Below are 26612 nucleotides of genomic sequence, written 5' to 3'. Positions count from 1 at the left end.
CCTAGCAAGCTACACTAAAGGTAAGAATAGAGGTAAGCAATACACAGGGGCACCCAGAGTACCTAAAATGCATAGGCAATTCACTGTTAGCATCAAAAAAGCCTAAAGTAGGCGCCTGTATGCACATTCAGGCAAATCCCCCACGAAAATAAGAAGTACCTATGGTCCCTGAAGTGAACGGATTGCATGCCACCCCAAAATTCGGAGTACTCCACTCGTCCGTCTCCTCACCTTCGCATGCATGGTCAGAGTTTCTTCTACATGTACTTATGTTGCCCCGATTATGACATGCTCAACGCCAGCACACAGAGCGTATCACGTAAGTTAAAAGCTGCAGGCTTTTCCACGGATTTCATGTGTCCACGCTCATTTTTTACACGAAAAGTCCCATCAATCTGTTTCCGGCTGCCATCCAAATAATACACGGAAGACCCATGCTCCTGCCTCTGTGCCTATTTACCTGCCTCCTACTGCCCTGTGCTGCCTCCTACATAGCCATATGCTGCTGCCTGTCCAGTGTGTGTGCCTGCTGCTCATCTGCACTGCTTTTAGAGTGCCTGCTGCCCAGCCATTGCCAGTGCTCCTGTCCATGGCCATGTGACCACCTCAGCTGCTTCATCGGACTCCCACCGTGCCATACCACAAGCTCCGCTCCACAGACCAGCTCCAGGACCACCTTGCCCACCCAAACCTTCCTCCGTGGTTGCCATGTCTGCACCATCTTCTTCAGACTCGAGCGGCAACCCCATGACAGCAAGGCAGAGGGCTGTCAACTCCACTGCCAGGGAAGTTAACATCCTGGTGGAGAAGGTCCTGGAGCATTATGATGCCCTCTTCAACCCACTGATGCAACGCAGCAAGGAAGGACGTCAGCAGATCTGGGACGAGATAACGGATGCCATCCAAGTGGAGGGGGTGGCATCGGCCACCTTCAAGATAGTGCACAACCGCTGGGAGGACCTGAAATCCAGGACCCAAAGCAAGGCCTTGTGCTACATCCAGACCGGTGCCACCGCTGAGGTGCACAGTGAGCGCAGGTGCCGGATGTCAAATACCAACATGCGGGTCCTGGAGAAGTTTTACCTGGCACTGCACACCAAGGTCTGTGACTTACGTGAAGGACTGGAGTCCACTGGTGAGTATCGGTGTGGTGCAGTGCTCTATGGTGCATGTGCATGTTGCTGCATGTTGGCAGTGAGGCCCTTAGGCTTGCAGCAAGTATGCCTCTGAGACAGATGTCTGCGTGCATGCCCCAGACATTGCTCTCCATGTGTGCATTCAGACGATATGTATTTTGAATCAGATATCACTTGCATTGTGTGTTGTAGTGCTGCCTTTCAGACAGTGCACATGTTTTGTTACTTGTGTCTGAGACATGCCAGTGTGACAAGTGTGACAGTTGAGGTAGTGTTACCAGCGTCATGTGCATGCATGATGTTCATGTGTATGTGCCAAAGAGGGGAATGTGTGACTGGCCATCACTGGTAGGTGCTGCCTATGGTTGGTGTCACAGGTGAGGTGGGCTCGGGGTGGCGTCCAGTCTGGAGGGGGCTGCCTGTGGGGGGTGTCCCATCTGGAGGAAGCTGCCTGTGAGTGGTGTCACAGGTGAGAGGGGCCGCCCTTGGGGGGTGGTGTCCAGTCTGGAGGGGGCTGCCTATGGGTGGTGTCACAGGTGAAAGGGTTCGGAGGGGTGGTGTCCAGTCTCGAGGGGGCTGCCTGTGGGCGGTGTCCAGTCTGGATGGGGCTGCACGAGGTGGTTCTCCCGTCTGGAGGGGGCTGCCTGTGGGTGGTGTCACAGGTGAGGGGGGCTAGGGGTGATGTCCAGTCTGGAGGGGGCTGCCTGTGGGTGGTCTCACAGATGAGGGGGCTGCCTGTGGGGGGTGTCCAGTCTGGAGGGGGTTGCCTGTGGGTGGTGTCACAGATGGCGGGGGCAGTATCCAGTCTGGAAGGGGCTGTCTGTGGGTGTTGACAAAGGTGTGGGGGGTTCGGGGCGGTGTCCAGTCTGGAGGGGGCTGCCTGTGGGGGGGGTCCCATCTGGAGGGGGTTGCCTGTGGGGGTGTCCAGTCTGGATTGGGCTTCTTGTGGGGGTGTCCAGTCTGGAGGGGGCTGCCTGTGTGTGTGTCCCATCTGGAGGGGGCTGCCTGTGGGTGGTGTCACAGGTGGGGGGGGCTGGGGTGGTGTCCATTATGGAGGGTGCTGCCTGTGGGTGGTGTCACAGGTGAGGGGGGCTGCCTGTGGGGGGGTCCAGTCTGGAGGAGGCTGCCTGTGGGTGGTGTCACATCTTAGGGGGCCTGGGGGTGGTGTCCAGTCTGGAGGGGGCTGCCTGTGGGTGGTGTCACAGGTGAGGGGGACTGGGGGTGGGTTCCAGTCTGGAGGTGGCTGCCTGTGGGTCGTGTCCAGTCTGGAGGGGGCTGCCTGTGGGTGGTGTCACAGGTGAGGGGGACCTGGAGGGTAGTGTCCAGTCTGGAGGGGGATAACTGTGGTTGGTGTCACAGGTGAGGGGGCTTGGGGGTGGTGTGTGGACTACAGTGGTTCATGTGCAGTAGGGGGTATGTAGACAGGATGGGTGCTGGGGGTGTAGCCTCCACTTACGAGGGGGTGCACCTTATCGCTGGGGTGCAACCTGTGCTTTCGAGGGAGGGCACGTGTTTTCTCTGGGGTGCCGCCTGGGATTATAAGGGGAGGCACGCTATTTTGGCGGGGTGCAGCCTGGGCTTGCGAGGGAGGGCACATATTTTCTCTGTGGTGCGGCCTTGGATTGCGAGGTGAGACGCACGATTTTGCTGGGGGACTGGATGCTGAGGTACTGGATGCTGGGCCAGGGGTGGTGCGGAGGCTTGCACCATGTTAGTCCTTTGGCTTGCTTTTTGGTGTGTGTGGGGGCATGTTGTGGGCATTCCTCGAGCAGTTTGTTGTGACTTGTGCGATGACTAGTAATGCGTCTTGGAATCCGTGAATATGCGTGGCATGCAATGTTTTTTCTGCGCCGTGGCTCGCACAGGTTCTTTCTCCACCGCGTGGCACTTGCGCCATTTCTGTGCCACATTTCATGAATCGGGCCCATAATGTCTGTCCTCCTGCACATACTCTGCACAGCTCCTCTGCCATTAGAATGCAGCTATCCCCCATGACAATATCTGGTCTACCTGTAAACATATTGTCGCCCCCTGCTTCACATAGTCCTCACAGCACCTCTGCCATTTGAATGGAGATACCATGATGATTAAATCTGGTCTAGCTGTACACATAATGTCGCCCGCTTCACATACTCTGCACAGCACTGCCACCATAATGCAGCTATCCCCCATGACAAAATCCGGTCTAGCTGTACACGTAATACCTCTCCTGCCTCACATACTCTGCATAGCACCTCTGCCATTAGACCACAGCTATCCCCCATGACAAAATTCGGTTTAGGTGTCAACATATTGTTTCTCTCATATTCTCTCCTGACTACCTCTATGCACCCACCCACATGCCTGCCCAGCATGGGTAACTAGCAGGGACTTCGCCAGCCCTACCAACCTTCATTTCGGTTAAAATGCACACACGCATTATATAACTCACTGGCGAATTTCCCATACTTCGGACTTCGGACCCCCAGGGGCGTTCAACCTGCAGCGCATTGAAACGATATCATTGGTGAAAGGCGTTATACAAATGCTCATTAGATTACATTATACATCACATTAAATTACAGAAAAGAAGGTTTAATTTGAAGAATGAATTTTTTTTTAAAATAAAAAACAAAGTTGTTTTTATATTGGATTTCAAAGCCTGAGTCATGGGTCCTATGCCAATTTATCTCCAAATGTCTAACTTTCCTGCATACCTGGTTAAGCTCCTGTGAGCTAAATGCTCTTCGTGTTAATGCCTGTTTCTTCAATGCTGCAAGCTTATCGAACATTGTGCAAAAGTGCTAAGAGAATCATTATTTGTATTTCCCATGGTACTGTTATTACGACAGGAGTAGATCCAGTCTTCTATTGGGAGTTTAGGGAGTTTATCTTGGACTGCTTCCCTTGTGACTAACCTCCATGGTCGTTCTTCTATCACTCAAGGTTTGGTACTTGTTGATTGACATGTAGAATTATGCAAGAGCTCAAATATAATAGCCAGGCTGTTCTGACCAGATTCTAGACAGAGAACGTTCAGATGCAGTCGAGAACTGATTCAAGGTACGACCAGCTTCATGGGAAGGGACATTTGTAAAGTCTTTTAATCCTAAATCATCAAGAGAATTTGAAGGCTCAGTTTCTTATCATCGGAACACTCAAGCCAATGGTTTACATCTCCTAAAACTATACGCTGTGAAGATAATCAATCAATTAATATTAATCTTTATTCAGAAAATAAACTCCTTAAAAGTATCAGCACAAAACACATTCCAACATTGCATAACTTATTACGATTAACATTACAAAAAACACTCAGATCCTCAGAGCACAGTTCAATATACATAGTTTCAATAAATTCTAAAAAACAGATATTGCAAATGCATTATATAAAGTGGTGCATATTACACACAGCCCTTTGCTCTGATTTCCTCAACTCGTCAGATGGTGCTTTGATCGTGCAAGGACAGTTTCATATCCCTGATCCTTAATAATATTGGATAAAGAATGCTCTAAACTCCAACATACTTGATAGTCACTAGCTAGCCTTAGGTAGCAACAGGCCACTCTGCACTGCCAAAAACCTTAAATCTTTAAAAGGGGTATCAGGTATCTTTGCTGGGGTAGTTTATACCAAGGGCAAAAAACAAAACATGCATGCTAGTTTCTAAAAGAGATGTTGTCATAAGAGCATGTTATGTCCTTGGCATTATTCCACTGGTTTCTGTTTCCTGCAAATGGCAACTGATTGAACATTAATTTAATGATGAGCTTCCTTGCCCTTAATTTACATAAGCATGATCAGGGCATGTCTTAGACCAGATTTCATCCCTGGCGGGAAGCCTAACTAACTAACTAAGGAGTTTCTTATATGGCGCAATCACTCACCCGAAGGTCTCAGGACGCTTACATGAACATATACAGACATAAAACATAAACTAGAAGGAGGGAAGAAAGTAGCCACCATGACGACTAACACGTCCTGAGGGGTAGCCAATGATCTCAGGGCATCAAGTAGAGATTAGACATCAAAAAGAAAGGTTTTAAGATGTTTTCCGAATTGTTGCAGTGTGGTGGACTGTTTGAGATGAAGAGGGATTATGTTCTAGTTCTTGGGGCCCCAGTCCCCAAAACTTGCTTCACCCACTTTCTTCAATTGGCAACAACAAAAATGGTATGTTCCAAATGTTGTTAATAGGGCACTCAATCAAGAACTAGATGGAAATGCAATATGAGTCAGACGAGTGGGATGAAGTAGGACGAGACGGGGAGTAGGTGGAGCCAACACTTAAAATGCCTTTCAGACTTTTATTTTACTAGCCCCCTTTACCATCCAACTGGGGAACTGAGTAAATGCCTGGAGGCATGTCAGGCTCGCAAAGTCATATTCGATGAATCCAGATTCGTCTTGTAACACCAAATGTGTCACCAACCCCCACGATACACCGCAATCTCAACTCAACCATTTCAGCAGGTGCGAGACACTGCAACAAAGACAGCAGGACAGAAGACCAGACTCATAGCCTCACCAGGATTAGAGTTGATCACAGGATCTAGTCTGAGCCACCGGATGAGGGCATTCTATAAAACCGGAGAGAGCGCTCACCATGCACCTGGGTTAGACTCCTATAACATGCGTCTCTGTTAATTACATTCCTTCGTCACATCTTCTGCTGAGCTATAAGACAGGTGAACTATCAAGACAGTATCTAAATAAAACAAATGTCTATTTCAATCAATTCTATTTAAAATAACAACCATTGGCGCATTCAACAGTTTCAGATTGTGTGTATGCACAGGATAGGCATTTGCAAAGCACTGCCACAATGGTACTACCTGGCTATAAGATGGCAAAAGCTGCAAAATTGCGTCAGTACCTGCGCATTTCATGTCAGTAACTGTAAAATGCCTTTCTAATGCCCAAATGCAAGAAACATTTTTGTCTTTGCCAATGCTTGTTTTTAGTGCAAGGAACAGATTTGAAGAGACACACATTGGGCCTCATTCCGAGGTTGGAGGTAAGGTACAAACCATGCCGGTAATGATTTACCGGCATGGATTTCCGCTCCATGCCATTCCGACCCTTCAGACCGTAAATTACTGCACCGTAAACAACAATGCCGTAATTTACGGTCTTGGGTCGCGCGCGCACACCATAAGGAGCACACGTAAATAACGGTCTCCTTAAGGCCGTAAAGTACCTTACCGGCATGGAGTACATACAGGCATCTCAGAGAAGGAGTTAAGAACACAGAGCAGTGGTTTCCACAGCCACAGGTGCACACAATCAGCACAGGTGTAGCCAATGGAGTCTGGCACAGCACAAAATTAGCATACCCACACACCACACCCTCTCCCACACCAAGATGATACCAATAGTAGTGGCACAACTGGAGCAGGAGGCCTTGCTTGCAAGGCAGTAACAACAACAACCACAGCCCCAACCACAGAGGACACACAGGAGGAGACGGAGGGTGAGACAGGCCCAGCATGCACCACCAGTGCATCCACCGTTACCACGCCGGCAGCCCCCAATCCCTCGCATCTGAGCCACCTCCTTCAACCTAACACCACATCAGATCCACACCCTGTACCGGCTTGACCATGACACCATCACCACCATAGTGGACCTGATACATGACGACATAGTGAGTTTCATTGAATAAAGCTCTGCCATCCCCCCTCCACTGAAGGTAGTGACTGTGCTCCACTTCCTTGCCACAGGCACCTACCAGCACACAGTGGGGCACATGCATGGTATATCACAACCCTTATTTACCCGGATACTGAACCAAGAGCTGGATGCCCTCCTCAAGCACACAAGGGACTACATATACCTACCACGGATTCCCCAGGAAGCAAATGTTGCCTTCCATGCACCGTGAGACATCAAATGACACCTGCGCAATGATCAATGTCCACTCCGTTTTACATTATGAACAACCAGTGTATTGAATAATTGACATGAAACGTGTACAACAAAACCTCCACCACCCGCCCCTCCCCCCAACTCCCAAACACACCCTCACTCCCCTCCCCCTCACCCACAACAACCCCAGAATAGTGCCATGAGGCCAACATAGGCCACATGTGTGTGCCAGCATGTTCAAGGCGTGCCCCCAGAGCCAGGGGGATCCATGTTGGGCCGGCGCAATGTACGCATTGAGCGTCGGAGCGGGCTGGTCTGGGTGGAGGAGCACTGTGACGGTGTGTCCTCCCGCTGGGGCTGTCGTGTGGGAGGTGCAGCCTCCAGGGCATCCGCGATGCGTCCCAGGACCGCACACAACCTATTGCTGCTGTCAGTGACCGCCTGACGCATCTGCCTTAGCTCATCCACCCACTCCACCCTGCCCTGGCGGGTTTCCTCCATGAAGGCATTGATGAGGTCCGTCAGCTGATGTGCACGTGGTTCATCAATGTATGTAGGTACATTCCTGGCGGGTCTTGGGCCTACCTGCCCTGGCATGGCCTCAACTTGTGGAATAGGTCGAGGATCTGCCGGAGCACTACGTCCAGGTGTTTCCTGCTCCACAGAGTCACTGCTTGATGGCAGGGGGACATTGGTGGGCTCCGGGGTGTGGACTGTGGGGTAAAAGTCCTCCTCAGTGGCACCACAGATCGATAAGGGGCTGTCCACATTCTCCTGGGTGGCCGTAGCTGCCAACTCCCCAGCAATGCTTGATTCTGCCGACCTTGGGGTGTCTAATGTGGCAGGTGCCGAGGCAGGGAGGGATTGTGGTGGTGTATCCTCCACTGGCGTTTGTGGTGCCTGGGTGGTTTTCTTATTCCGTGCGGGAATGCTCCGGGACCGGCCTCTGCACGTGGAGGTGGATGGACGGGTCGTCTGGGTATCCCCGCTGTCATGATCGGTGCCTGTGGGGGTAGAGGAGAGGGACAACATGAGTGATTGTATGATGCGCTAATTGCATAGATCGCTGCATTAACATTTCTGTAATTTGGGGTTTGTGGCCCTATGGGCGTTGCAACAGTACTAGTACATATTAATGTGAATTGAATGTACGCATGTGTACGCATGTGTCGGAGTGACTCATCCTGCCATAGTAATGTGCAGTCTGGCACACACACTGCCGAACCTGATGCACAATGTGCATGATGGAATGTGCAAGTTACTGCACTATGGCTGATGTGTGTTATGTACTTGCAGTTGGCCCTTGATTGCGTTGCAGTTGACTCTGCATTAGTTGGATGGGGGGGGTGGCTACATGACAAGGTGCCTTTGGGGGAGTCTACATCATGCAATTGCCATTGGCAGTGTTGACTTTGGACACTCACCTCCATCGGCAGACGACGTTGCCCCGCAGTCCATTTCACTGATGCCCTCTATGCATTCCGTGCCAATCATTGCGGCGCATGTCTCCTCCCATGCCTCAAGTTGCACAGGGAATTTGGGCCCCCTCCAGTCTGCATGGCCTGACTCCTGTTGGCAGTGAGGAGTCCCCGCACCCGCACCCGCAAGTCATCCCACCGCTTGCGGCAGTCCTTGGGGGTGCGATGGGTGGAGCCTACAGCGCTCACCCTTTGGGCGGTTTCTGCCCAGATGTTCTTTTTGCGGATAGTGGAGTCCCTCCGCATGTCTGGGCTGAACACCACGTCAGCGTGTTCTGCCAGGTGGTCCACCATGACCTGAAGCTCATCAGGGCAGAATCGCTTCTTGCGGAACCGGTCCGCAGACTTCTTAGGTGCTTTAGGCATAGTTCCTGGGTTCCTGATGCTTTCCCCAACTTCGGATTGCTCCCGAGGGTGCTGCCTGATGAGGATGGCTATGGATTGTGTTTTTATAGATGGCCGCCGCGCTCCTTCCCGTTCCTGTGCGATGACGTAATTTCCGGTTCCGTTGTTTAGCGGTGACCGTAATTTACGGGATCCGTAAATTACGGTCCCCGTTATTTACTGTCGCTGCTGCTTCCATGGCGGTGTTGTAATGTACTTGTCGCAGCAGGCCGGTAGGGGTTTTTCGGGGGGTTTTGCGGCATGCCGCTAGGTACTTTTCCGGCATGGCGAAAAGAGCGTGTCCGCGAGGTCGGAATGGGACGCAATTAGCGGTCTGTAACCTTGGCGGAGTCGTACTTTACGTCATGCCGGAAACGACCGGTACTTACCTCCAACCTCGGAATGAGGCCCATTGCCTTTAAATCGAATGGCTGAAGGCAACCTTGGTTAAGCCCTTTTTTATTAGCCAAGGATTTTATTTATAGGGGCAATCAAGACATTGGTTGTCATTATAGGTTTGCCGGTCTGGGAAAATTGCTGACAATTCCATGACTGCCAATTTTCCAGGACTTGGGATGGAGGTAAAACAGGCCACCACTGTCAAAAAACAGTCTTTATTTCCATCATTGGTATTACCGGTGCCGAACATACTGGCAATCCCCTCCATGCAGTCCTATGAGGCTCCATGAAATGGCATTTCACCGTCCTTTCCGCCACCTGTAATATCCCAGAAATTCTAGGATATTTGGCAGCAGTAAACAGTAGGTCAGTTTGCCGGAATCACGCCAGAATTACCGGCCGGACACTGGCAAACTTGTAATGAGGGCCTGAGCAATCTCCCGAGACGTTATTGTGGGAGAGACTGCTCCCCAATCGCACAGAAAGAGAAGTGTGAAAGCCCAGAATCTGACTGATTTAACATAGCTGTTATTTTTGCGCTGTGGGCTGACCAGTAGTTTTTATTGGAAAATCTCATGACCAGATAGTCAAAGACATGCACCCTATTCATGTTAATTTCACCCACACAAATGCTGGGGTTAACCCTTCTACTCCTGTTAAAATCCATGTACAAATATTCCTCTTTATTCACTTTCATATTTCTTAGGTTCAAAACTCAACATATGACTTCATAGTGTGAATTAGATAACAAATGTCTTCTACTCCAGCCACCAATTCGTTAGCGAAGTCAAAAATGAATAACTTGTTAACTGACTCACCAGATTATTAGAGCACTCTAATTAAAAGTGTTTCTGAGACCAGAATAGTGGGAGCTGTTATTTGTGAAATAGAAAGAGAGACTTATTCTAAACTAGCGGGTGTGCACATGCTTTGCACAGTAATTCCTACTCCAGTCCTAGTTTGAAGTTTATTTAATGTACTAAGCCAATGAACGTAGAACTACAGCAGAACTACAGCGCGAAGAGCCATATGGCAGGGGTAAGCATTGCAGACCGCTTAAAAATAAAGAAATCAGAAAAAGGTATATTTTATACTTGTTACATTGTCTACACCATGGAACCTACCCACATGCCACATTTCAGGTTTGTAGCATGTTATGAAGTATGCTGAACATTTCGAACAGACACACACACATATCCAGACGTTTCCCTTTTTTATATCGAGAGAGAGAGGTAATAACTATTTCTAGTTTTTTCAGGAGAATAAAAGGAATTGTGTAACCAGCTGTTTTCAAAATTGACAGTTGCTATTGAGTGGTGGGAGTGAAAATGTCTGTTGAGAGAGATGGGTTGAAGAGCGAGGGGAAAGTAGAAGAAGGTAACAGGTGCAAGCGCTATAATAATGCGTTGTGCAAAGGGGTGAATGGGAGTACAGGATAGGATGGCTGAGCAGAGGATGGGTCAGTGTGGCAGGAGGGAAGTAGAATAATGAGGATAGGGTGAGGAAGTCAGGAGGTGGAGAGTTGGAGGGATGGGTTGGGAGAGAGAGGGTGCACAGGGTGTCACGGATTTAAGTGATCTTTGGGGAGAAGAGGCAAAGTTGTCAGCATAGAAGGAGGATAATGAGCATTATAGGAGGGGAAAGCATGGCCTGGATGATTATGGGTAGTTTATGGGGGTGTGAGCAGAGAGCAGTTACAAGATGAGTGCAGAAGGAGGCTTTTTCAGAGACAAGGGCTGTACATTCGGCAAGGTGAGAATAGCAAGGGTGTGATTTTTGAGTCTGCAGCATAGGTGGAGGTGCACGGTTGTCCTCAACTGATGGATGACTGAGAAGAACCAGGTATTAAGGCATGAGCAGGAGATGAAGAAACAAGCAGTGCAGTGACAGTCAAGGGAGATAGCAAGTGTGTCATTACATTTGTGAAGGTGAGCACAGTAGGGTGGACATGTGAAGGTGAAAGGGCTTCAAGGGAGGGCTGTTCTGAATTCCTTCTGGTAATCGATGAAGGGGGAGAACAGAAGAAGGGAACTAGGGTGGTGAGGTGGATATGTTAGTGGTGCAAGGGAAAGTGGTCAGCACAAAGAGCAGATGAATGAAGGGCAGTGGATAGAAAGATGAGGACTAGAGTGTGAGGGGGAAGGACACGCAGGCTGACATAGGAATGATCATTATGAGTGGGGTCTAGCTGTAGTTGAAGTCCAATGTCATGTTCGTGAGGATTACCAGTTACCTTTCCCGGGAGTGGAGTATCCACAAAATGTTTGCACCCTTGAATGACTCACACCTATTTGGGGGTCACTGAATTTAGAAAGGGAGTCATTCTCAAAAATGTATTGGCCACTTGTGGGGAAATTGAGCATGCCTAGTCTGGTCGCTTAGTTGATGCAATTGGAGAAATGGGCTTAACCAAACACTTGGCCAGATTATCAAAAAATGGGCCTCTCAAGGAGATGCAAAAATGGCGCAAAGATGCACCTGCACATATCAGTAAAAAAATCACCAAATAATGCCTCACATGCAGCAATCCGAGAAAAGCGCAAAGGTTGTGAACATATAACATAGTAACTTAATACATATATTACTGGTGCATCTAACAGATGCGCTCAAAAAAGTGCTAATGCATAAAGGCGCATGGCGCTGTGTCAAAAAGTGTCCAGAATGTCAGAGGCACCAAACATGTGCAAAAAGTACAGAAAGACCGGAAAGCAGTGTCCTAAAAAGCAACATCCACCAGAAGAGCATTGGGAAGGCTTGCACACACATCCAGGACCTTGCACAGCCTGGAGACAGCAACCATAGCAATGATGACGGGGAAGACAGTGAAAAGGACCATCATGCCAAAAACCCAGAATGGGCTAGATCGGATTGCGAATATCATGGCAGACTGCAAAGAGAGACAGGGCAATCAACAAAGTCAGAGAGCCAGCCTTGCTAGGAAGAGTTCCTCTAAAATGTGAATGCCCTTGCAATAGCAGTGCAGACCACCAAAGAAAAGAAATGTTGGGGAGATATGAAGAGACGTATCAAAGAGAAGATGCAGACCTCCGGGCCAGGCCAATGTCACAGAGGGAGACCCATTGAGCGATACCACCCTCACACCAATGGAGGAGTAAGTAGCCTGCAAGCTGAAGATAGTTCTGATGCAGGGCATCAGTGGACCTGACATGGCTGCACCAACATCAGGTGACAGACCCAACATCACGGGGCTGCCTCCATCTGCGAATGTGTGTTCTGTTGACAGGCAATGTGCAGGTGATTGGGGAGTTATATTGAGCAGCCAGCATGTGTTGACCACATAATATGTATTGTCTTGTACTATGTGGCTACTCAAAGACTGTCAGGTGATCGTCTTTTCTCCAAACACTCCCTGCCAGCCCAGCCACAGTGCCCAATCAAGCCAGACATTCCAGGCTGAAGCAGACATGACCACCAGTCCAGCCAATACTCTCCAAGGGGGCTCTGAAACCACATCTGTGCATTCTTGTCTTGATCAGGATAACTTTTTTTAAAACTGAAGAATGATGGCTGGAAGGTTTTGAGTGAATCATATCCACTGCCATTGCTCCTGGCAACCCCCCATCTGCACAAGACCACAAACAAACCCAGGCATGTTTCAGACTCATTGGGCATCAGCGAGGTGTAGCTTTCTTCACATAAGCCTACATTTATTACACATCATAACAAGGAAATTAAATAGGGCTTCCTTGTCCTGGTTTATTGTGTACAGCCACATCAACTTCCAGGTTGGAGGGGAGGCCTGGATCTCTTGCTGTACTCCTATATTAAGAATGTTAGAGTCAGAAAGAGTCATCACTAAATGGCCAGAAGGAAATGTTCAAAATTATCCACAAATTCAAGAATCCTTCATTCTGTTATACAGCACTAACACCATCCAAGATCTTTGCAAATCCATCTCAGTACAGATCAGCACCAAATTCTGACCAAACCAGGACCACTTAGACAAGGAAAGACCAACACTGCTAATCTCAGGACTGGAAATAGAAGCAAGCAGTGCACCATTACCGTCAGAGAGCGCCTTCTGTAGCTTGTCTACACATGATTTCTTAACCACAGTGAACGGCTGTAATCGAGTAGGTTCGCCGGCATCCACCTACCCTCACCGGCATCTACAAAGAGAGAGCACCGCAGCCTGAACTCCCCCCTAATTCTACTCCCTCCTCAACTCATACATAGAGCAAGACATTATCCGGTGTGCCTTCAAAACACCTTTTGTCAACCCTCTTCTCAAAAACCCATAGCCAACCCGAAAGGCACTGCAAAAGCCTTGAGATGTTTATCTATTCTGTTGAATTCATTGTGGCCAAACCAGCCAAGGCATTTGGGGAAACTCTAGGTATAGGGGAATCCTCTGGTCCATGATGCAACCCCTGGAGGTAGTAAGAGGGGAATCTAGTGGAGCTCCCCCAGACCTCCCAATGTTGGCTAGAGAGACAAAAAAACACAGGTGCCTCCTACAGAGGGTAGTCGGAGAATCCAGTGTCAATTTAGAATGCTTACATACACACATACATAAACATGCCGCTTAAGGTTTGCCATACTGTGAGTGGGAGTCCCAAAATTACCTTTGCCTGAAGAAAAAAGTCTGCCATGCTTTGCTGACTGAACTATAAAGCAAACTATACATCAGGGACATAGATCAGGCATTCCTCTGGATGTGCAATAGCAAACTGCAGAGTCCAGTTCAAAACATATGATCAGAGAATGGAGATATGGTTCATCTTCAACTTCCCAGGCAGATCACTAGGTCAGCAGCCTAGCAGTAGGCAATTCCCCTCACCCTGAATTAGGGGGTCGGGGTTGCACACAAGCGGAGATGGTGGGCACAAGGTGCTAGGGCCAATCAGTGCCAGGGAAAATCAGGATGGAACAGGGCAACCAATCAGATCTATTATTGCGTCAAGCACCCTATTCCCCAAAGTATGAAAAGTAGACACGCTCCTCTAACTTTGCGAGGGAGAAGACAGAGTTCCTGACAGCTTGTGTTATAAAGAGGAGAGCTGGAAATTGATTGGAGAAGGAGGACGAGCCAGCAAGAGAAAAGAAAGAGAATCCTCGGAGGAGGACATAGGAACAGAAGAGCAGGAGGAGCAGAGAGTAAGGAGGAGGCAGAGTAAGAACAGAAGGAGGAGGAGAAGTTGGAACTGACGAAGGAGAAGCTAGGGGAGTAACAGCTGATGCAGGAGAGGTGCTGGAGGTGCAATAACTGGAGGAGAAGGTAGAAGAAGGCAGACACTGGAGTGTAAAGACCAGAGAGTTTCCTGAGGGTAGATCTACAGACCAGCAGGGTTATTGTGATCTAGTGCCATGGGGAGAATTCAGGCCAAGTTAGAATGCCTGCTGAGTGCCTGGACAAAGCAGCTGTCAGGGACCAGTCGCAGAGTACTAGAAAGGTTGCTGAAGCGAGTCACCTTAAGCTTATTGAGCGAGTTGGTGGCTTTATATTGCATTTGTTTGTTGAGCAAAGCAGAGGCGCTGTATCCCCTTGACCAGCAAAAGTACAAAGAAAGGGTGGGGTTCAGACTAGGGTGACACCGAGTAAGCCATCAGCTCTACCGTGGGGCCATAACATTAGTATCCAGGTAGAGTCAGGGAAAATTCTGCCTGTACCAATCCAGGTAGGGAGAAATGATTATCAGAGCTGTTCCTGGTGGGACAGCTAAAAGAGACCCATATTGCAGGAGGGGGGACAATGCATCTGCTCATAGCTTGACCCTGATGACATGAGTGGTCCAATGGCCACCTGAGGTCTTTACCCATCCCAGGTGGTCATGCAGCCAATGTACAGTGCTTGGAGCTATGGGCAGGCTCTTGGTGGGCCCTGCCCCACCACAGCTAAAGAAGTGCCCTGGAAATGTGATTGACTTTGGTAAACACTCTCCTGTGGGGGACCCTCAAGAACCCTGTTTTATAGAACAGGACTTGGACCTTTGAAATCAGGACTGGGGCACTCCTTCTAGAGGAGATAAACTGTGCTGTTTGATCCATCGTGATCCATTTTTGATTAAGAGAAGTGCCCTCCTTTTGTTATGTAAGACCTCAGACCCGAACCCAACCTTGGAATCCTACCATTTGGGTGTCCAGACCTTCACACTGTACACAGACAGAACCTGAGAAAGGAGACTGTGGGATTGCAGAAGCCTTTTGTTTCACAGTTTACTTTGCTGTTTTCTATTGTGTTTGTTAATTATATCAGAGTGCATTCAACAGTATCAGCCATGACATTTTGCTGAAAAGATTGGAGGACATCAGATTGAAAGAAACCATATTTTGCTCGGTCACATCCTACACTCTCACTGGACAGAAAACACACAAGTAACCCCTTTCAAGTCACTTATCCACATCCTTACCTGTTGTGCTTCCAAAGAGCCAGACTTAGGGCCTCATTACACGGATGGCGGAGAACCATGGCGCTATTAACGCCATGGTTCATGTCGGTAAAATACCGGCACCACCTTGGTGGAAAGGGGAATTACCACCCCATTCCAAGGTTGGCGGGGCGGTAATTCCTCCTTCCACCATTGCCCTTCCCCATTCCCATTTTTGCCCCATAGGGCACAATGGGAATGGGGAAGGCGCTAATTGCGGTACCGTAATTAGCTCCCAGGGTCCCTTTGCAGGTTGGTTTTTAACGCCTGCAAAAAGCAGGCGTTAAATTCCCCAACCCGCAAAGGGACCTCGTAGTAAGGTGGTAAGGATTTACCGGTACCGGTAAAATACCGGTACCGGTAAACCCTTACCGCCATCCGTGTAATGAGGCCCTTAGTCCCCTTTTCTTCAATATCTACAAGACCCCGCTTTTGGGGCTCAACAAAACCTCAGGCCTCACATTTTTCAACTATGCATATAATAGCCAGATACTCTACAAACGTAACACTCCATCACTTACACCAGATCTTAGCATGTGCCCTGCGCATGTCGACTCATGGACGACAACAAATAGACTGAAACGTAATCGAAGAAAAACCGAACTGATACTTGCAACACCACCACCTTGGAACCTGCAACAATCTTTTGGCCTGAACAAATGGGATCCTGCCCACAGCTGATAGCGATGGATAAAAACCCCAGACAGCCCCCTCACACTCGAACCACAGGTAAAAGTCATTGAAAGAAGTTGCTTATTTAAACTCAGAACCATCAGGGCACCATGCTTCATCTGGCCTTCAAGCGCATAAGCTTGGCTGTCACTGCACGTGTACTCTCCAGGCTAGGCTGTGCGCTGAGCCCTTTCCTTAGATCTCCCTGCTTGTTTACCGAATAGGCTGCAAAGAGTCCAAAATGCGTCCGTTAGCCTCCTTCAGAGGCTTAAGAGCTATGAACACTTCACTCCAGTTGAATGTTCCACTGGATCCCAATCAAATAAAGGATGCGCTTCACAGCCCTTTGCTTATTCCACCACATCCTCCACGGCAGGAGCCTGGAATCCTCCACAAGGAAACACATCCTCTACAAGCCACTGCCATCCAGGAAAACAACTGTGGTAACCATGCCAGTTTTCAATTGAAAATGCATCTGAGGGTCATCCTTCTCTTTTTTTCTCTCAACCAAGCTCTGGATCTCAATGCCCAGACGTCTGCACTCAGAGGCAAACCAATTAACTTAAAAAAAAAGCTCTTAACAGCTTGCACTTGAAATCACACATCAGCATGACACCCAAAACGACCAGATCAAACCTCAGCACCCTTGACCAACCTCAACCAATGGACGTCCCCATCTCTGATACGTTAACCAGCGGTGTGGACGTGCAACCTTAATGCCGTATGACTCAGACCTTTTTACATTATTAATAAACACTGCATGCATGGGCCCAAAGATAGCTTGGTGTGACCAAATGAGCCAACCTGCAAAACAGGACGATACAGCCATGGGACCCTATGTGTGTACTTTCACCAACATGCCACATGCCCGTGTACAGCGCCCCAGTCAATGGATGCGGGAGATCTAACTTAGGCGGGTTGGTCTCTCTGTGCTGTGATTAAATGGAACTGGGACAACAGGAATTATTCATCCCGATGGACAACAGATAAACAAAATAACAAACCAGTTGAACAACAAACTATAATTAAAAAGTAATTGCAGTAAAACAATTGTTCCAATCTGGTAATAGTATTACCAGGACAGATGAATACATACATTGACAGAGAAGTGCAGTGCGAAACTTGGGAGAGCGTTGACTTGTGTTACAGATCAAGTCGCATAAAACGTCTTGACAGCAAAGTAATATACATATATATATACAATGTTCTAAACAGATGTAGATGGAGTTCTAGAGTGAGACCTCCGAGGGCAGATGCCTATAATGACATATCTAGGCTAAGGTCCTTATGGGGCACAGAGTATAGACATCAGTATGGAAACAGGGGTGTAGTGGCGTCATTAATTAAGCTGGGAGAAGAGCCAAGATTTTACCTTGTTTCTGAATGACTGAAAGGATGGTTTGACTCTTAGAGCAGAGGGCATAGAATTCCAAGTCTTGGCTGCCAGCACTGGGAAGCTGGATCCTCCAGCTTTATTCGATTTAATATTGGTTATGTTGAGGCAGTGTAGGTAGTTGGTTCTGGTAGGTCGACAGGATTGCTTTCTGGAGAATGTGTCCACCAGAAACTTAGGGGCAAAGTTTGGCAGGCATTTGTGGGTGATCAATAAGGTTCTGAATGTGATCCTGTCATGTATTGGGAGCCTGTTGGTGTTACGTCTAGCTTGTGAGATGTGGTTGGAACGAGGAATGTTTGGAACCGTTCTGAGGGCATTGTTTTGCAATACTTGTAACATATTAAGGTTTCGCTGGCTGGTGCTTAGGTATAAAAATCCATAAAATCCTAGGATGGAAATCCAGGCTAACCTATTCTCTCTTTGGCCACACTAGCTGACCCATGGCTCTATATCTTGCCAGTTTACACTCCTTGCACAGCTAACCCTCACGCATGGGAGCCATCTCCCTTCAAAGTACCACATTAACCAAAGAATGCCACCGCTCACATCTCTGTTCTATCACACATCCCACACCGGTGACTAAACCAGCTTTAAAGATCCGGTATGCATTTGATTCAACTTGCGTTCTACTCTCTGAAAAACATGCACACTCAAATGACACAGCCACAAACCAATTAGGATCTTACGGGTTGTGAGTACTACCTGCCTGCATGCATCAACACCTCAAGGTTTATATCTGCCTCTTCCTCTGTACCACTGACTGTTAGGGGGGACTAAAGCCCCCCGTTTCAAGAAGGTCACAGAGACGTGGGTATAGTGCAACCTCTATTCATTTTCCTAAAATGAAAACTGAAACTGAAAACCCCCCAGGCTTCCACTCTGGGCGACTCCTCTTCCTCCTTACATGACATGCCCTTAAAGGGTACGTTTACTTTCAGTCCTTCACAACACCTCCCCCGCATTTATCTCTTTGCGTCCATCTCATATTTCTTCAATCAGTCTGCTGGGTCTCTTGATGGTTTGTTACGGCCAGTCGTCCTCCTTGGTCTCACTTTCCTGGGCCACTGGACTCTGCTGCTGAGCTGCTCCCCCTTCCTCTTGACCCATCTCTCGTGTGGTCTGCATCTCGCTCCATAACCTTGGTTCTCCACCCTCTCATCCCCAGATATAAGGTGCTTTAAAAAATTACGCATTCCTGGTAATTTCCTTCTTCCCGTTGGTGGCAGTTACCATTGTCCCTTTTACCATGATCACCCGAAAAGGCATGCACTCATACCTCTAATCCGTCTTCCTCTGTAGCCTTTGCTTGACTAGCACCTTGTCTCCTTTGCCAAAAAATTTCATTTTTGCCTTCCTCGCCCAGTCTGTTAGTTCCCTGTGCACTTCTTTCTCTCACGCACATCTTCTTCCTTTGTTTATGTTTCTCATGCATGGGCCCGATCCATACGTTCAGCTTGAGGTAGTCGGGTCATTGCACGGTAAACCCTCATCAGGTCCCTAGCTGCACTCCGTCACGGTATGTGGCGTGTTCCTATAGTGTTGCAACTTTCAACACAGTGCTTGTTGCACTGGTAACCCTTCAATTACGGCCTTCTGTATTGTCTTCTTTAAGGACGACATGAATCATTCCGCCACGCCATTGGCCTGGGGCCATAAAATAGTTATCTTATGGTGCACAAATCCTAGGTGTCTTGCTAGTTTGTGGAACTCCTGGCTGTTAAATGGTGGCCCGTTGTCTGTTTTAACAGTGTGGGGAATGCCCCATTCTATGGCCCCCACCACCTGAGTCAATACTGTGGAGGCTGTCCTCTTCACCAGTGGAAACCTCAAATACTCATCCATGATCACCCACAGTTATTCACCAGTTTCAAATGGTCCGTAAAAGTCCATTGCGACCCTGTGCCACACTTTCTCAGGAATCACTGTTATTTGCAGCAGGAGTGGTGCATCACTCTTGGCCGTGCATTGGCATGGGAAACACTATCTCACTACCCCTTTTGCCGTGGCATCCATGGCATCCATGAATGGGAACCAAAATAGTCTGTCTGGGCATCTTCTTGGTCGCTTCGACTGCCCATTGTCCTTCATGGGCTGATAGTACCAGGCCCCTCCATAGAGAGGACGGTATAACAAGGCAACACCCTCTCAGCAGTATCCCCTGTTGGTACACAGCTAGCTCCATGTATACTTTCGGCATTTGCTCTATTTCCTGTCAGTTCTCTGGCCAGGATGGTGGATGGATCAGCTTTTGATGCCCACATCAGTTCTTCCATTGTTAGTGCCGGCAGCATGGCCCGTTCAGCAACATAGCAGAGATACTCTGCATCTCACTCTCTCGGTGCCTGTAGCTTCGGGCTCAGGTGCCATGAGATGTAGTGGGCTGGATTGTTGTCCCCTCCTAGTCTGTGGATTATGTAGTTGTACCTTCTGAGGCGGATGCACCACCTCTCTATCCGAGGTGGCATCTTTGTCCTCTGGTTGCCAAACAGTGACAGGAGGGCTTGATGGTCGGTCACAAGCATGAACCTCTTCCCAATCAAAAAGTGGTGGAAGCACTCGCAAGCCCAGTCTGCGGGAAAACTCTCCTTCTCCGCCTGCGAGTACGCACTTTCAGTATGGGGTGCCCGGCTGGTACAAGCCACACTAAAGCTCGCCAGTGCTTCAGGTGCCTGCCGCTGGGCAAAGATGGCCCCCACCCCCACGGGGCTGGCATCAACCACAATCTCTGTGCAGCATGCCAGGTTGAAGTAGGCTAGATGCATCACATTTTCCAGCTCTCACTTGATGGTGTTGAATGCTCTTTGACATTCCTGAGACCCTGAAATGGTTATTTATTCTGCAGTAGTCTCTGTAGCAGTTCGGTGGTGATGGCATATCTTGGAAGGTAACACCTGCAGTACCCTGCATTCCCAAGAATTACCTGACGTCAGCTACTTGTGTTGGCACGGGAGCTCTCTGTTGGTTTGCACCTTCTCGGGGTCTGGTTGCATTCGCGCCTTGAAACGCGCGCTATAAATGCCATATCATATCATATCCCCTGGCTGGAGAATATGTGGCCGTAAAAACTTATTTTGTCCTTGCTGATGTTGAATTTTTCATAGTTCAGTGTGAGCCCGGCTTTGCTCAGGATGCCACACACAGCCATGAGTGCCTGATCATGTTCTTCTTGGGATGTCCCAGAAACTAGGATGTCATCAGAGTAGTTGAATGCCGACTTCACTGGGATTAGTAGCTGTCTGATGGCCTCCTGAACAATTTCTGCGGCCGACACTTTTCTAAAATTCAGGTGCTTGTAACAAGAATAAATGTTGTGGGTGGCAAACGTTGTGAACAGCCTGGACTCTGGATGTTGTTCCAGCTGGTGGTACCCCTAGTTGAGGTCCAGTTTGAAAATGTGGTGGCACAGTTCAGCATGTCCTCTATTTTGGGCCTGGGATGTCTCTCTCTCTCTCTCTCTCTCTCTCTCTCTCTATTGCGGTGTTGGCCACTCGCATGTCAATGCACAGTCTTATTTTGTTTCCCTCTTTTGGCACTATGACCAAAGGTGAGATCCACAGTGTGGGACCAGTTGCCCTTTCAACATTGTTGGTGTCCATCAGCTCTTGCAGTTCCCGGGACAAAGCCTCCTGTAGGGAGAAACCTATTCTCCTGGGGTGCTGTGGGACAGGACTGATATTTCCGTTGATGTGTGGCCACACCACAGTGTCCTTCAGCTTTCCCACTCCTTGAAACAGCTCAGAGAGTGCTTGTTTGACCATTTCTTTCCCCATTGGCACCCCAGACATGTGGGCAATAATCTTACCCCCCACCGGTTCTTTACTGCACTGCACCAGACTACATCATTGTCCTGGAAGTGAATGTCTATCAGGCCGAGTGCCTTCACTGTCCGGTAGCTGAGCAGACATTTCCCGCTGACTGGGCTCAGCACATGGATGGTGGTGTCAGTTGTCTTGCCATTGTGCGAGAAGGACCTCTAGAACTGACCAAGTGGGGGCAATGATGTGCTGACTCCCCACTGGAATATACGTACCTTGAACGGCGTTAGGTCTCTCATGTCTCCCGTCTTCAGAAACTTCTGTTCCCCCATGATGTTGACAGTGGCTCCCTAGTGGCCTGGTCGTTCGAAACACTCCATGTCTCTTTTTAGACGACAAGGAATACGTGACAAATTTTAGCTACGTGGCTACCAAGTGTAGCCGTGACCTCATGGTATTAACCATCAATACCGCAACACAAATCGCTTCAAATATTCAGAAAGACCTTGACCTTGAGGAAACTACCTTCTCTACTAACGCAGTAATCACCAATGCCAAGAACCTACTAACAGACATCAACAAGCAATTTGAGGATTTCAAGACCGCTACCCTGAACCGAAAAATCCCAAAACTTCAGAAAGACACTAAACAGTTTAACTTGGAAGTAATTTACCCTTACATCTCCGACAATTACCTAAACAACCTAAATCAGGGCACACCACAAGGTAACCGAAGGAATCGCAGAAGAGGCGTAACTTTCTCGGGCTCCAGCAGTGGATCGTCTTCGGATGACCAATCTCGACAACAACCTCGGTCACAAGGCCCACCACCAGCGAACTTTTGATATCCTGCTCCATCCCCATTTTCTCCTTTTTTAGGGGGTGGGGGGTTTGGCAACCCCCAATGGGGCCCGCCACAATGGGGGTTCCAACCACGCGGAGGAAGAACAAACCAACGTCCCAGACGCCGCAGACAGAGATACTAGATCCACCCGAAGACCTTGAAAAAATTGCAATTTTCAATCTGGCTAACATTTCGCTGTCAGATGCAGAAACCTCACTGCTCACCAAGGGCCTATCCTTTGTGCCAACAGCACAGACTGACTGGTATGACTCCGAAATGGAGATACGGACTTTCTTAAGAAAAGTCAGACTAAGAACTTTCTTCCATGACCACAATTTGGAACCAGAGGAAACAGATGAAGACACTGGACTACATAATCCATCGTCATTCACCCCATCTGATGGCCAAATACCTATCGAGCTCTTAACATTTGAAAGATGCGTGCTGGAAGATTTTGATCGCCTACAAAAGAAACCCAGCAAAATTAAACATAATATGTCTCTAGCTGAGAAACAGGCACTAACATTGCTACAAACCAACAAAAACATCATTATCAAACCATCGGACAAAGGGGGAGGTCTAGTGATCATGACCATAGACCAATACAAAAACATGGCTCTAGCACTACTTGACGACCGAGAAAGCTACTCATTACTTCGCAAAGACCCTAATCGGGAAATATCACAAGAAATATCGGAATCTGTAAATTTTGCATTACAATGCGAGTGGATCTCGCAAAAAGAAGCGGAATACCTAGTAAAACCAGCTGGCAGGACCCTGTGCTTCTATTCTTTGCCCAAAATACACAAAGACTCCACAAACCCACCAGGACGACCGATAGTTTCAGGATGCGGCTCAATCATTGAACCACTATGCAAATTTGTAGACACTTTTCTGCAACCGATCAGCATTCAAACTCCAACCTCCCTCCGGGACACCACTCATACAATAACCATCTTTGAAGACCTAGAATTTAATCCATTGGAACAACTGCTGGTTACTATGGACATTAAATCACTATATACCAGTATTCCTCAAGATGACGCAATTGAACGCATCAGGGAATTGCTCACCTTGAATCCTCCCTAGACCAGGACCCCAGTGAACTTCATTGTCGAAATCATGATGATTGCACTTCGTCGAAATTTCTTCACTTTTGACAACACCATATACCTGCAAACGAAGGGAACTGCCATGGGTGCAGCCTTCGCGCCCAGCCTAGCTATCCTGTTCATGGCCAAATTTGAGAAAGACTTCGTATTCTCCAACCATAACAACTGGCAAGCCAACATCAGCCACTGGCACTGCTACATCGATGACGTCATTTTCATCTGGACCGTTAGCCCATTGGAACTTACCAACTTTTGGAATTGGCTAAACACCTGCAATTCACATATCCAGTTCACGATTGAACAAAGTAACTATGAAATAAAATTTCTGGACCTATCAATCCGCTCCAAAAATGGAAAACTAATGTGTGATTTGTATCGAAAAACAACTGCCCGCAACACTCTACTTCATTACACCAGCAACCACCCGGAACATACCAAAAACAATTTACCATATGGACAATACTTAAGAATACACCGGAATTGTTCTTCCCCAGATGACTACAAGCACCATGCTCAGAGCTTGACCACACGCCTCAAAGCAAGAGGTTACCCTAAGAAACATCTAGATCAAGCCAATAAGAGAGCTTGTAATTGCAACCGTGAAACTCTTCTCCAACTACAACGAGAAAATGCAGACCTATCGGATAAACAGCTTACATGTGTAGTCACCTTTGGAGCCCACACTTCGAAAATTAAACAGATCATCAACAAGTACTGGCATATCGCTCGCCTTAATATGCCTGAGGACCCTGCTCCCAGATTTGCATATAAACGAGGAAAAAATCTAAAAGAACATCTCATCCATTCGCTGTTCCAACCGGTCTCAAACACCACCCATACCCGTCGACCCCTGCAAGGACACCATCCATGTGGAAACTGTGTTGCCTGCAAATTCACCAAAAAAATGAGCTCCTTCCAATTTGGTATACGTAACTGGACACTCAGAGACCTGACAAACTGCAAAAGCAATAATGTAGTCTACTGCATAGAGAGCCCATGTGGCCTTAGATATATTGGCCAAACAACACGAGCTATCAACACCAGAATATCGGAACACAGGTTAAAAATCCGATGTAAAAACATAACTGCGTCCCTGGTTGAACATTTTCTGGCATTGAACCATACTCCTAACAACATCCTGTGGTGGGTGATTGAAAAAGTCAAAGGAGGACCTGACATCCACCACAGCCTCATGAAAAAGGAAGCACGATGGATTCACAGGCTGGACACATACCATCATAGCCTAAATGAGATTTTTCAACCCATTACATAACGACTCTTAATGCTGGCCAAATACTCTCTCAACCCTATATATATGCATCATCGCAACATGTCTTGAGTAACGTGACCGTGGCCCCTCCTCCCGGGTCGCACGGCAGTGATAAAATCAGCTCCCTAACTAGACATATTAAACAATTTGCGAGATGCCACATATACGCACTAGTCATCTAAGCATGGAATCAAACAAGCACCGATGCATTGAGCTGTGCCCGTTAACTTTCCTGATCTTGACTCAGCCTCTATTCCTATCAATCAATCACAATTGCTAATATGCACTGATGTAGTACATTGTCTCGACTTACCGCCACAGTGTTTTAGTAATTGCAAGTGATGACCAGTATTCCCAACGGACTGGAATTCCTGAGTACTACTTCAGTAAATGAGGGGGCATGCGCACCCGTGTAACATTTGTTTTGTCAATAATGACAAAATCTCCAGTGCGCATGCGTTGGCGTACCTAGCAATGAACAGCTCGCTCGCCCTGCGCTACGGATGGACCTCTCCTTCTGCATTCTTGGGAACACACGTCTCGCCGACTCACCCGCGGCAGAGACCTCGCTGACTCCAGAAGCGGCGCAGCATGACTCAGCGTCTGAACCACAAGGTGAGCCCGGGGCCGCTGGCTTGCAAGCGTTCACGTATCTGTCTGGCCCCTGGCTAACGATAGGTGTGCGCGCCGAACCAAGGGCAATTTCCCGCACACTGCACTAATTCCTTAGCCCTGCATTTAACCTCGAATATACCTGCACTAAACCAGCATGCGGGCACTACTCTTTAGACACTAACATGTCTATCTCTCCAACTAGCACTGGAACACAGGATGCTTCGTTCTTCTCCTTTGCTGCTGCATAATTTTATTTTAACCATTGCGGCTAGTGCTAACAGCACCAATCTTCAAACACCATGTTTAGGCTTCTTCCGAGGGTCACACAGTCTCCATTTGCTCATAATTTGCAAGTTGCACCTAAACACACTGGCATGCTTTGTGCACCCAGCTTGGAAATAAATAATATCATTTTTAATTTAATTAATTTAAACTTTAGTTTACCGCCTACAGCTAACTTTGATAGCGGTCTCTGTGCTCTATTTACCTAGTGACCTCTGGAGCAGTAACTAAACTACTGGCTCCCTAAATTCAAAACGGTCTAACCGTATGATTTGTCCATTCCACACAGCCTCAAGACTAAAGCGTGAACCTTCTGCATTTATTGGGAAGCCCGCCAATCCTGACCTGGTACCTGCATTAGTGGTCCCGGCACAAGACGGTCTCCTCTTTTCCAAAAAGCGTGGCCACACCAACACGCTTGAGCTAATGAGCACCGGCAAGTAAGTTCACAAACCGGTCGCTATGAGAACAAACTCAGCCCTAACACTTGTCCCATTGATTGGGATTCCCATAGTATTATACCCACTCACAACATACCTATGTCACCCCTTACAGGGTCCCTAATTCTCAGCCCTGATGAAGACGGACTTTACATCCACTTACCACCGCCGAAACGTGACAACTACAGGGAACAGTGATATACCTGTATACTAGCCAGTTGGAACCTCTGCCTCCAACCAGCTCTTGATCACATTGGCTAACGATCGGATATCTTGCGTCAAAAGACCCTGCATCATTCATTGACTTTCTAATGAAATAACTTTCAGCTAAATAACTCTTTTAGCACAAAATACGGGAACGCATGATGCAAAGAATTTACTAGCAAAACTACACATGCATCTATAATTTGTTTCCCAACTTCGTATCAAATCTGAAGCATCATTTCTTTAGAGATATCGGACTTGATCATTTCACAAGATGTTGACTGCACATGTTAATTGTTTTCAACTTGTTTCACAATGTGTAGACTGTCCCTTTTTTTAAATGTAAATAACCATTCACAAAAGCTTTATATTTTGCATTTTTTGTACTT

The sequence above is a fragment of the Ambystoma mexicanum genome, chromosome 6p, assembly GCF_040938575.1.
Source record: "Ambystoma mexicanum isolate Mex_15411 chromosome 6p, UKY_AmexF1_1, whole genome shotgun sequence".
Classification (NCBI taxonomy): Eukaryota; Metazoa; Chordata; class Amphibia; order Caudata; family Ambystomatidae; genus Ambystoma; species Ambystoma mexicanum.
The sequence above is the reverse complement of the archived record's forward strand: the minus strand, read 5'-3'. Positions refer to the sequence as shown.